This window comes from Narcine bancroftii, chromosome 1 (assembly GCF_036971445.1).
Source record: "Narcine bancroftii isolate sNarBan1 chromosome 1, sNarBan1.hap1, whole genome shotgun sequence".
NCBI classification, from domain to species: domain Eukaryota; kingdom Metazoa; phylum Chordata; class Chondrichthyes; order Torpediniformes; family Narcinidae; genus Narcine; species Narcine bancroftii.
Window position 1 is genome coordinate 405,326,941 of NC_091469.1, and position 12,518 is coordinate 405,339,458.

A 12,518-nucleotide genomic window follows, 5' to 3' on the forward strand; every position below is an offset into this window, starting at 1 on the left:
TTCATGTCATTCTTTCTGGGAACAGCATGTTCTTTCTGATCTAACCTGCATGCAGCTATAACTTCTCCTGCGCTATAGGCTCTACAGAGGCATAGATTGTAGCAGATAGCTACATTAACACAATTTACAGTTTTTAAATGCATAAGAATTTAAAATTGTTTAAAAATCCACTTGAATTTAAGAACTTTTAAGATTTCTCACTATGTATTGAAATGCTCCTCTGGATGAGTTGGCTTGATAATGAAAATTAGATATAATTTTCAAAATACTCCTCCTCTTCACTTCCTTTACCATTTTCCTGTGAGCCAGCTGCAAAAGAACAAAATGTTATTCTTCACTAAGCCTCTCTACCCATGGTGTTTATGGCTCTCACTCAAGAATGAGCTAAAAATTAACTGATTTGTTCAGCTTCGAAGAAAACCTGACATTTCACACATTCTTATTAATTCCATTGAAAGTACGAGAGAAATCTTTTAATCATATCCTTCAGTGGTCAACTTTACTTAATATCATGCCAATTTACCAAGAAATAAGTGTATCACAACTAACACATGAAACAATTGCCAATATTTTTGGGAATCCAAAAGAAACCTTGTTTTTGCTCTTGCTTCAAGTATCTGTGATCAGTGGGAGAAAAAGAATGGTCTGTGGCGGCTCACCACGAGGCAGGCGAACTGGCCCCGCTTGTAAGCCACGTGGCGGGGCAGCCGGCCAAAATGGCGCAGTCGGGGGATTTCTCTTCCTTCCAGCACGGGGCTCCAAAACCTGCGCTGGGGGACCACGTGACACCCAAGTAACATCAGCGCCCTCCAGCGCAGTTCTCAGCCAGGTCCGGGCAGGGAGTATAAGTGCAGCCCAGCAGCCTGCAATAAACCAGTCTGCTCACTGAGCTCAACCTGACTGGTTGTGTGTGTGTTATTGCAGGAGCAGTGTAGTTGCCACTACAATTGGTGACCCCAGCTGGTTCAAACATATTTGAACCCGTCATGAGCGAGCCTGGGATCAGCGCTATAGCTTTGAAACTGCCTGATTTCTGGGTTCAGGAGCTGGAGACCTGGTTCGGCCACGCGGAGGCTCAGATTCACCACCGCCACATTTCGTCCGACACGACCAAATTTTACCACGTGGTCGCTGCCCTGGACCAGGCCATCGCCAAACGCGTGCTGCACCTTTTTAAGCACCCATCCACCGAGGACAAATACGAGACCATTAAGCGAGTGCTTACCGGGTCCCTCAGACTATCCAGACACCAGCGTGCCGCTCAGATGCTGCACCTCGACATCCTGGGGGACAGGTCCCCGATGGAGCTGATGGACAAGATGCTCGCGCTCATGGGTGAGCATACCAACTGCCAACTTTTCGAGTGCATCTTCCTCGACCATATCCCCAGGGACATCTGGCCTCTGCTAGTCCAGGAGAGCTTCACCGACCTGAGGAAGGTCGCCCAAAAGGCCCAAGAGATATGGCTCGCACGATTCCTGGAGGGCTCAGTGGTCCAGTAGGTCACAAGGCACGACCAGGCCAAGCCTGCTCCTAGTGCTGTGGTAGAGGACCCACCCCCTGCAGGGGCCCCCAAGAGCATAACCAAGGCCACAGCATCCACTCCAGGCCTCCGCTTCTACCACCAGCGCTGGGGAGCCAAGGCTCGGAAGTGTTGTCAGCCCTGCTCGTTCCAGGGAAACAACCAGGCCGGCCGCTATTAATGGCTGCGGCGGCTGGCCAATGACACAGCTTCTTCTACCTGCAGGACTCAGTCAGTAGCCGGCGGTTCCTGGCCGTCGACTCCAGGAACCAACCTCGTAGACCTCTCCTCCGTGTGGCCAACGCAATGGCAATCCGGACATATGGACACACAACAGTCCATTTCCAGATCGGTCAACGGAATTTTGCGTGAAGGTTCACGGTCTCGTCCCTCCCAACTGCCATCCTGGGTGCAGACTTCCTCCTCGCACATGGGCTTCTGGTGAATATTCTAGGTAGGTGCCTGGTGGACGCCCATACCTTCCAGGTCGATCGTCTTGATGACTCCCGCTCAGAGCAACTGCAGATGGCCACGATCAGCATGCCCAGAGAAGAGTTCCAGCGAATCCTAGATGAGTTCCCAGCACTCCTCAAGCCACAGTTCTCCACTGCCTCGCCGCACCACGGGGTGTTCCACCACATCCCCACCCAGAGCCCACCAGTTCACGCCCAGGCACGCCGGCTCCCACCTGACAAGCTCCAGGTAGCGAAGAAGGAATTTTTCGCACGTGTTGGAGCTGGGGAATCATTCGGCGGTCTGACAGCCCATGGGCCTCGCCACTCCACCTGGTCCCGAAAGCCTCCAGCAGCTGTTGTCCCTGCGGAGACTATCGATGGCTCATCGAGACAACCATTCCTGACTGTTACCCCATCCCAGACTTTACAGCCAGCCTGCATGGTGCTAGGGTCTTCTCCAAGGTTGTCCTGCTTCATCCCGGGAGCTGTGCGCACCATGCAGCCGCTATTCGCCCTCATTGCAGCCAAACACAAGACACTCACTTGGAACCCAGAAGCCTGCGATGCATTCGAGGCCACCAAGGACTCCCTCGCGAAGGCCACCATGCTCACCCACCCGCACACCGACCTGCATAAGGCACTCTCTGTCGATACCTCTGCCACAGCTGTCGGTGCCGTCCTGGAGCAGCAGGTGAATGGACATTGGAAGCCGCTGGCATTCATCAGCCACCTGCTCCGCCTGCCGGAACGCAAGTATAGTGCCTTCGACCGCGAATTACTGGGCATGTACCTGGCGGTGTGGCAGTTCTGCTATTTTTTGGAGGGGAGGACTTTTACCAACTTCACCGACGACAAACCCCTCACCCAGGCACTTGCAATGGCAAAGGATCCCTGGTTGCCCCGCCAGCAGCGTCACCTCTCCTTCATGCCGGAGTGTACCACCGACCTTTCGCACAAGGCGGGGAAGGACAATGTAGTTGCCAATGCACTCTCACAACTGGCCATCTGCGTGCTGATGCCCGGCCTCAACTTCGACCAGCTCGCCCGGGACCAGGAATCTGATGAGGAGACGAGGGCCTTCAAGAATGCCATCACGGGCCTGCGTTTCCGAGACTTCCCAACTCCGAGCGGCAAAGACACCATCCTGTGCGATATCTCCTTGGGCACCCCGCAGCCAGTGGTTCCCCAGCAGTGGCATAGGCAGGTCTTCTGTCACATCCACGACCTTTCACATCCGTCCTTCAGGTCCACGGTCTGGATGGTGGCAGAATGGTTCGAATGGCATGGGCTGCGGAAGCAGATCACGGGCTGAGCCAGAACATGCACCTATTGGCAGATGTCCAAGGTGCACAGGCACACCAGGGTACCCATACAGAAGTTAAAGCACGTCCGGGAATGGTTTAGCCACATTCACATGGGCATTGTCGGGCCTTTACCCGTTTCCCGGGGCAACCGTTACCTGTTTACGGTGGTGGACCACACCACTCGCTGGCCCGAGGCGATCCCGATGCTAGACGCCTCCACTGACTCCTGCTCCCGAGCACTGTTGCATGGTTGGGTCGCCCGGTTCAGCATCCCGGGTCATCTCACCAGTGATCTGGGTGCCCAGTTCACATCTGCACTCTGGGCACAGCTCGCCAACAGGTTGGGGATCCAGCTACACCGCACCATGGCCTATCACCCGCAGGCCAATGGACTGGTCGAACGTCTGCAACACCACCTTAAGTCGGCGCTCATGGCCCGCCTCACCGATCCTGACTGGGCGGATGAACTGCCTTGGGTGCTCCTGGGCATCCGCTCCACTCCCAAGGAAGATCTGCAGGCGTCATCAGCTGAGCTGGTCTACAGTGTGCCGCTGGGACTACCTGGTGAGTTGGTCGCCGCACGAACCTCTTCCTCACCTCAGGGCACGCTTGGACTTGTTCGAACCCCTACCGCTGCCCAGGCATGGCACCTGCCCGTCTCACATTCCTCACATTCCCGGTGAAATGGTTTCCGCGGAGTAAGTTTTCGTTCGGCGGGGCCCAACCGCAGCACCTCTGCAGCGACCGTACGAGGGGCCGTACAGGGTTGTACAGTGTTCCGGCTCGACATTCACACTGGACATTGACGGTAGACAGGAGCTGTTTACCATGGATAGGCTGAAGCCAGCGCATCTCGATCACACCAAGCCTGTGGTTGGTTGCCCAGCCCAAAAAGCGAGACTGCCCGGCGAAAAAGGACATTGGCACTGGTTCTGGGGGGCGGCTGTGTGGCAGCTCACCTCGAGGCAAGCGAACTGGCCCTGCTTGTAAGCCACGCGGCGGGGCAACCGCCCAAAATGGAACCGTCGGGGTTTTCCCTTCCTTCCAGCATGGGGCTCCGAAACCCGCGCTGGGGGACCACGTGACGCCCGGGTGACATCAGCACCCTCCAGCGTGGTTCTCAGCCATGTCCGGGCTGGGAGTATAAGTGCAGCCCAGCAGCCTGCAATAAACCAGTCTGCTTACTGAGCTCAACCCGTCTGGTTGTGTGTGTGTGTTATTGCAGGAGTAGTGTAGCTGCCGTTACAGGTCAATGTTTCAGGTTGGAACCACTGATAAAGTGCTCTTGAAGGCTCCCAACCCAAAACACTGACCATTGTTTTTTTCTCTCACTTATACTGCTTGACTTGCTGAGTTCCTCCAGCAGATTGGGGGTTTGTTTTTTACAATTTTTTTTACTAGCAGGTTATGTGGCATTGGCCAGGAAATAAAACACTCAGTTGTTGACTACATGGTTGAAACATAAGATCCGAAAAACTTCACGGTAATATTTATATTCTTTGTAACAGAGATGCACGGTTCAAAGAAAGCTGACTTCTAGCAAAACAGACAAACAATTCTCAGCTATGGGCATCATAATAAACAAAGATCTTAGTGTTTCCACCTGGAAATTATATGACCTTAAAGGTTAAATTCAATGAGGTCATGACATTCAACATCAAATGTAATACCTACTGAACCTCTTTGGACATTTCTAGAGTGCTCCACATTAGGCGCTTTCAGATGCTTGGACACAGATAATGTGCCGGCAGATGTGGCTAGGGGAGTGCAGCTGGGTCATTCAGGTGGCCGCAGAGAAGACGCCTTTCTGTCACCTGAATGCACCGGCTGAAGGAGAGCTGCGTCCAAGCAAACATGGCTCCAGTGGACTGTGGCCGTAGTCACGGCTTGTTTATGGAGCATCTTGTAGCAGCACTACATGAAAGTAATGGAAAAGAAATAAACTTTAATTGTTGTCCACTAAACAGTTATTGGTTTATTTTCACGAGGACCATATCTCTGTGCATTGCTCCCTATTGATCTATCCTTTGCTCTTAATCAGTGATAATTTATGACAGAATTTCTGCAGGTTTCAGTTTATCAGGTTTAAGGAAGCAAAGGTTGAGAGATGCTCATGTAGAACTCTCTCCAGAATGCAAAAATCAATATGAAAGATTAACTGCAACTAACAAGCCTTCCTCATTCTCTATAAAACGACACCAAATTGTGGCTGGCGCAGGACTACAGGGCTGGAGCGGCCGGCGTGGGACGTCCTGCGCCGGCTGCCCCAGCCCTGTAGTCTTGCGCCGGGGGGGGCTATCAGGCAGCGGGGAGGGTAGCTGTCGTCAGCTGACTGTCAACAGCCCACCTGCTAGGCACCTGAGAGCTGCCAGCCACTTTCAGGTGCCTGGGGGAGCGCTCCGAGCAAGAGAATATTCCTCCCCAAGGAAGGTTAGGTAAGTGCTCCTCAGGGCCGGGTTCTCCACTTTCAGATGGCCTCCCAACAGCCGCATTCGGGTATTTTAGGCAGCTTTACATTCGGGAATTCTGACCACCTGAAAGTACCTATTGATTTGCATGGAGAACAGACAAACGTGAACATAAAAAAATATATATATATAAAAATGACTGCAAAAAACAGCACAACACAACTAATATAAACTTAGCATATAGTTTGTTACAAATTCAGCTTTTGGAATGAAACATGGAAACATTTTTAATCAAATTCCACAACTGTAATTTCAGGCTCCAAAGATATTTTGTGCAATTTTCACAAAATATAAAAAAGTTATACAATAAAATTTTAAAGCTGTCTTTCGGATTAAAATAAGAAATGGGTACATACTTGGCAGATATTTGCAGGAAACAGATTTATTTTTGATTGTGGAAGGAAGGGTGAGAGTAAGATTACCACAGCTATAGTATGAATTCTGCTATTTATAAATTATCAGGTATAAATAATGCAAGATGAGAATAAGTAACTCAAAGTTTGCAGATGATATAGGATTTTAACACATAATAAGCCAGAACTTCCTGCATAGGCCAGCCATAACCCAGGATGCTGACTGACCAATGAATGGCTTTTCGATCCAGGGAAAAGGTCCAGAATGGTGGGTGGGAAGTTAGTGATCTGATGCACCAATTGGCATGCTATTCATGTACATACAGGCCCTGTCACAAATCATCTGAAAAATCTTTGACAGAACTTTTAGGCCACGTTAACATTCCCTGACATTCAAAAATGTTAAAACATAATTAAATATTTGATGTCCATGCCAGAAGTAAGCCAGTAGAGTGTATGCATGCTGCAATTATTAAGAATCCCATGGGACTGTCAGCAAACAGCAACTTTGCAACTTGCACACAAGAAGGAAAATTTTGTTCTTGGGTATAGTCATTCAGAGAAATAACTGCAATTTGGCACAAAATGCACATTTCCTGGTAAATTTTAGCTTCATAAATAGCTTTGGGAGGGATTTTAAGGCAAATGTGCAGGACAATTAAAACGAAGTGTCAGATGGCAGTTACAGGCTGCTAGGAGTTCAACTGGAAGCAGAGACAGTAGCATTGGCACACAATGCAGGGAATGGATGAATTTGTTTCATAGAAAAGTAGTAGAGTTCTAGTTTAATTTGACTTCATGTTTGGTGCATAGATAATGGGATCAAAGTCCTTTTCATTTGCTGATCTACTCTATGTACTGTGCAGAATTGTTGGATAACAGGCTATTGTAGAAAATAGACCTAGGAGTACAAATACACTACATAGATTCTTGAAAGTGGCGACACAGGGAGACAAGGTGAAAAGCTGCATGGCATTCTTGTCTTCATGGCACAGCCATTGGTTCAAGAGTTGGGATATAATGTTAGAGCTGCACAAGAGAGTAATGAAAGTACACTTTGAATATTGTATACAATTCTAGTCCATATGATATCAAGGATGTGATTTAGTTACAGGGAGTGTAGAAAATGTTCACAAGGATGTTGCCAGGAATGGCAGACTTGAGGGGCAAGATACGCTGTGACTATTTTCCCTCAAATAAAGGAAGCAAAGGGTTACCTTCTAAAGTTATATTAAATCATGAGGGTTATAGATATGGTGGTTACAATCATTCTCCAAGGATAGGGGAGTACAAAATAGAGGGTATAAGTTGAGAAGGAAAAGATTTAATAAGAACCTGAAAGACCAGTCTCTCCAGCCCCCCCCTCCCCCCCCACCCACCAACAGAATGTGTAGGTACATAGAGCCATAGGACATTACAGCATAGACAGCCCTTCTAGTCTGACCCATGGAACAATTTTGCAGAGAAAACAATAGAGGTGGATATAATTACAATATTTAAAAGACATTTTTACAGGTATATAGATAAGAGAAGTTTTAGAGGGATATGGGCTAAATGGAAAGAAATTGTAGCAGTTCAGAAAAGCAATGATCAGCATGGACAAGTTGCTTTCTGAATTTTCTCCCCTATTTCTTTATTCCTCCAAGAAAGTGCATGGCCATACACCTACAAACTGCATTCCATCCATCACTCTTTAACTCATCCTTCAATCTGTCTAAGTCCCTCTGCAGATTCCCTGCTTCTTATCATTATGTCATGTGAAAACTTGGCTACACCACCATCAATTGTTGTCCAGATCATAAAACCATGTCCCAAGAAGTAACGGACCCAAGTCCAACAATTGTGGAGCACTGTTAGTCACCAGGAGCCAGTCCCCTTTATTCACAATCTTTGGTTTCTGCCAGTCAACCAAAATTCTAGCCATGGTAAGAAGTAATATACATAAGTCTGCATTTTTACTTCAAACCCTGCCTGAATTGCTGGAGAGACTCAGCAGTTCAAACAGTATACTTTATATAGCAGAAAGAAAGATACATAACCAAAGTTTCAGGCTTGAGCCCTTCATCAAAGTACAAAATGCTGGTTATACATCTTTGCTATCCTTCTGAGTTTCTCCAACATTGCTTTTTTTTTTCATTTCTATCCATGGTAGTATCTTTCCTATAATAGCATGGGCTCTCAACTTGTTTTGCAGCCTCCAGTGCAACACATGTCAAAGCCCTTCTGAAATCCAGGTAACCATCCAACTCTCCTGTCTGTCCTATTTGCTATTTCCTCAAAGGAATTCCAAGGGATTCATCAGGAAACATATCTCCTGAAGGAAACTATATTGACTTCATTTAATTTTATCACGTACCTGGAAACCTTTCCATAAGCAACTTGAATTTATTTTAATTAGAAAAACATTTTAGAAGATATTAAATGTTCTGCTGATTATAAACAACCCATTTGTACAACTTCAGAATTCAGGACTGAAATTAGTGACCGTCTTTTGCAGAAATGAAAGATTATAAAAGTATCTAACATATCCAGGCCCACCACAGTCTGTGACCTAATGATCCATTGAAGGCATCAATGTAGGGAGTTACCTCAAGGAGGCAGCCATCATGAAGGACTTCCATCATCCTAGTCATAGTGCTCCCTTCAGGTGGTCACGGAAGCTTGAAGACAAGCACCTCCAGGTTTAAGAGCAGTTTCCAAACAGCTTTCAGGCTCTTGAATCATCAAACACCACTGAAATATTGCCTGCACAATTGCAAAGTTCACGTTTTTCATCTCAGATAACTGTGATTTTACTATTTTTGTATTTGTTTTCTTTTTAAAATCAGTTAATGTACCATTGTAAATTTTCCTGTGAAAGTGAAAACATTGGTGCATATACACATTACACAATGTATATGGCAACAAACTGAATAGCTACAAGGGAGAAAAACATTTAGTCAACTGGATTAGGTATAAAGCATTTTCATTTTGAAGAATTCAATGCCTTTTTGCAGGACCAGACAGACGTATCTTTGGTGCTGTTCTTCACATTTCATTTGCTCTGATGGAATGTGTCACAATGACACATTAACTATATCTGCTGACCACAATTACAGGAATTTGAAAAACACAGGTTTCTGATTAAAGGGCAACAACTATATCAATAAAGACGTGATTTAAAGCCTTCATCTTAGTTTTCTGCTTTATTTCCTCATACTGAACAATGTGAAAAATCCAAACTATTCTATTGTTTTAAACTACCATGGGCTAGCTTTAAACTACTTGGCTTAAAAGAGTCCACAGAGAGTCAATTTCAATAAACAAAAAGAGATCATTACATCTTTTTCTGTTATTTCTAAAATTTCAGTCTCAAAATAATCACCAAATTTACCCAAGTTTGCATTTGTTCATGGGCCATTACAGGATATCAAGGCCTTACTCCTGAAGGAACTACAGTGGGACTTGAGGCGTCAAATGTCACGTATAATATACACATAATTTCCCATTCTGGTCCTGGATGTCCAGATCACCTTTTTTCTAAATATAAAAACCAACATCAATTTGGCGCTTTGACTACCTCTGCTGTCGAGTTAAAGGTTAAAGGCAGGACTGCAATGACCACTGCCCCCCCCCACCCCCCACACCATTTCTCGTTCATACATTTTCCACAGAAGGTGTAACACAATATTCCCACATTGAAGTGGTTGTGTAAAAGGTGCTAATGTAGCAGTAATGTGTACAGTTCTCATTATTCCTCACAATGATTGTCTAAAGATCATTTGCTCCTAACATTAAGTGACCCACAATGCATCCGTTTCACTTGCTTTACCAAAAATGGTCAAACTTCCAAAGTTTCCAGAAGTATTTCTTAAGGATTACTACATACCTGAAAAGGGTTAATTCCAAAAAAAAAGTGACCTATATTAGAAATACAAATTAAAATGTCATATAAAGCATGTAAAGAGCTTTCTTAAACAAAAGCATAATGTTAGCTACCCTCCAATCTTGCAAGTTTATTTGTCATCCAATTGCACAAGTAAAACCCAACAAAACCACATTCTCTGGTCTTGTGCACAAAGCATACAAATACACAAAAATACGTACAACATACAGATAGGCAACACATATGCTGTGCATATCTACATACAAAAATAAATAAATTTTTTCAATAAATAGTAGTCTAGGAGGGTTAGTGTGAACAGTTCATTTAGTCCTTCAGTATTTTCACTGCCTGTGGAAATAAACTGTTTCTCAGCCTAGTGTGCTTGCTTTGATTCTCCTGTATCTCTTTCCTGATGGGAGGAGCTGAAAGATGCTATGTTCAGGATAGTGATGGCCCTTGATCACTTTTGCATGCCCTCTTCAGACAATGATACTTGTAGATCACATCGATATTGGTGGGGGGGGGGGGGGTTGGAGGAAGGGAAACCCCAGTGATCCTCTCTGCCAGTCTTGTGGATTGATGTTGGGGGACAGATTTAAATGTTAATATTGTTTCTTTTAATTTTATTTAAGAATTTTAAAACCACATCTACAATTATTAATTGAACTATTGAAAAAATAATACAAATATGCCAAAAAAAATTAAAAAAAAAACAAACATCTTGTTACACATTATATTGGAGCTAAGGGTGCTCCATAAAAGCTTTCTAATACTTGAGGTAAGGAATTGTCTGAAAAAGATTCAATTTAATACAATTTACTCTACCCATTGAAGTTAGAGGCAAATCACTCCATCTATTAAAATCATCTTTAAATTTTACAAAATTAGAGTAAATAATTTAATTTATACAAATTATTTAAATAATTATCAATTGTAATCCACAAATGTTTAATTCGATTTTCTGACCATTTAAATTGGGTAATTTTTTTTTACACCAAATATAATCTCCTTTTACCAAGGGCATAATTTCACTTTTCTTCCAATTAATTTTATAACCTGATATTTCACCATATTCTTTCAATCTTGAATACAAAGAACACAAAATTTATAGGATCAAAACATCATCGCAAATAAATTAATCTAGTTTTCCTCTGCACTAACTTTAATACCAATATCCGGTTTTATTAATTCTGCAAATGGTTCAATTGCTAAAAACAAATAAAGCATGAGATAGTGGGCATCCTTGTCTAGTTAATATGGACAATGAAATAGCTGAACAAATTTGTCTATTTGTTACAACCTAGGCAGAAGGACTTTTATGTAATGTTTCAACCCATTAATAAATGAGGATCTAAAATCAAATTTTTCTAACACCTGAAATAAATAATTCCATTCTAACCTATCAAAAGTCTTCTCACCATCCAAAGTTAATGCCACCACCAACTCCCCTCTCTTTTGTGATACAAGTATTAAACTGATCAATTTAACAATGTTATCTGCAGAATGTCTTCCTTTAACAAACCCAGACTGATTTATAGGGATTAAACCAGGTAAATAGTTGCCCAATCTATTTGCTAAAATTTTAGCTATTATCTTATAATCAACATTTAATACTGATATTGGTCTATAAGATTCCATTTTTAATGGATCCCTATCTTTCTTAAGTATAACTGTTATAATCAAATTTACAAAAGATTCTGGTCGAGAATGGGTTTCACTTGCCTGGTTAATACCTCCATAAAGGGAGGTATTAATAAATCTTTAAAGTTTTTATAAAATGCTGGCAGAAAACCATCTTCAATGGGAGATTTACCAGTTTATAAATAATTAAGAGCATTAATAATTTCCCTCACTGTGCATTTAAATATTTTTGATCTTGGCAATTTAAAGTAGGTAAATTAATTTTAAACAGAAAATTCTGAATCTTACCTTCATTATCAGACTGAAATGTGTATAACAAAATAAATCTTTGAAAAAAATCATTTATTTCTTGTTTATAAGTAATTTATTTTGAATTTCTTTTAATAGCATTAATAATTCTTGAAATTTGTTCAGCTTTCAATTGCCAAGCTAAAACATTGCGTTTTCGCCCTTTCTCCCAATTCATAATATTTTTCTTTCTTTCAATTAATTTTTCAGCTCTACAAGTCTGCATCAAATTATAAAATTTCTTGTTTATTAATTATTTTTCACTTCAGATGTATTATTCTGTAATTTTTTCCCCCAAATTCTCTATTTCATTTTTCCAATTTATCTAAATCGTTAACATAATCTTTTTTTTAAATTTTAGCTGTATAACTTAATATTTCACCTCTTAAGTAAGCCTTCAAAACATCCCATAAAGTAACTTTATTGTCCATTGAAACTGAATTAACATCTAAATATTCCTGGATTTGTCTTCTTATAAAATTACAAAAATAAACTCTTTTTAACAATGAAGAATTAAATCTCAATCTATACAATTTTTTTTTCTTTTCAGGAATTATACATGACATTAAAAGGAGTGAATGGTGTGATAAAATCCTAGCTTTATATTCTACTTGCATAACTT

General features: G+C 43.1%; 1 protein-coding gene and 1 long non-coding RNA gene across 9 annotated transcripts in view; one reads left to right on the plus strand and one right to left on the minus strand.

Annotated features, from left to right (window-relative positions):
* Positions 1-12,518, plus strand: part of LOC138751507 (uncharacterized) — a 98,521-nt gene that overhangs the window by 37,664 nt on the left and 48,339 nt on the right. The gene's annotated exons all lie outside the window — the stretch shown is intronic.
* Positions 1-12,518, minus strand: part of macc1 (MET transcriptional regulator MACC1) — an 81,805-nt gene that overhangs the window by 31,372 nt on the left and 37,915 nt on the right. The window contains exon 2 of one of the 3 annotated variants that reach the window (XM_069913833.1): positions 202-309. The exons of 1 other annotated variant lie outside the window; for it this stretch is intronic. The gene's annotated coding sequence lies outside the window, so the exon portion shown is untranslated. Of the gene's footprint in view, positions 1-201; positions 310-8,690; positions 8,786-12,518 lie in introns of those variants that run through there. One more of the 3 variants, XM_069913834.1, reaches the window with a different exon arrangement.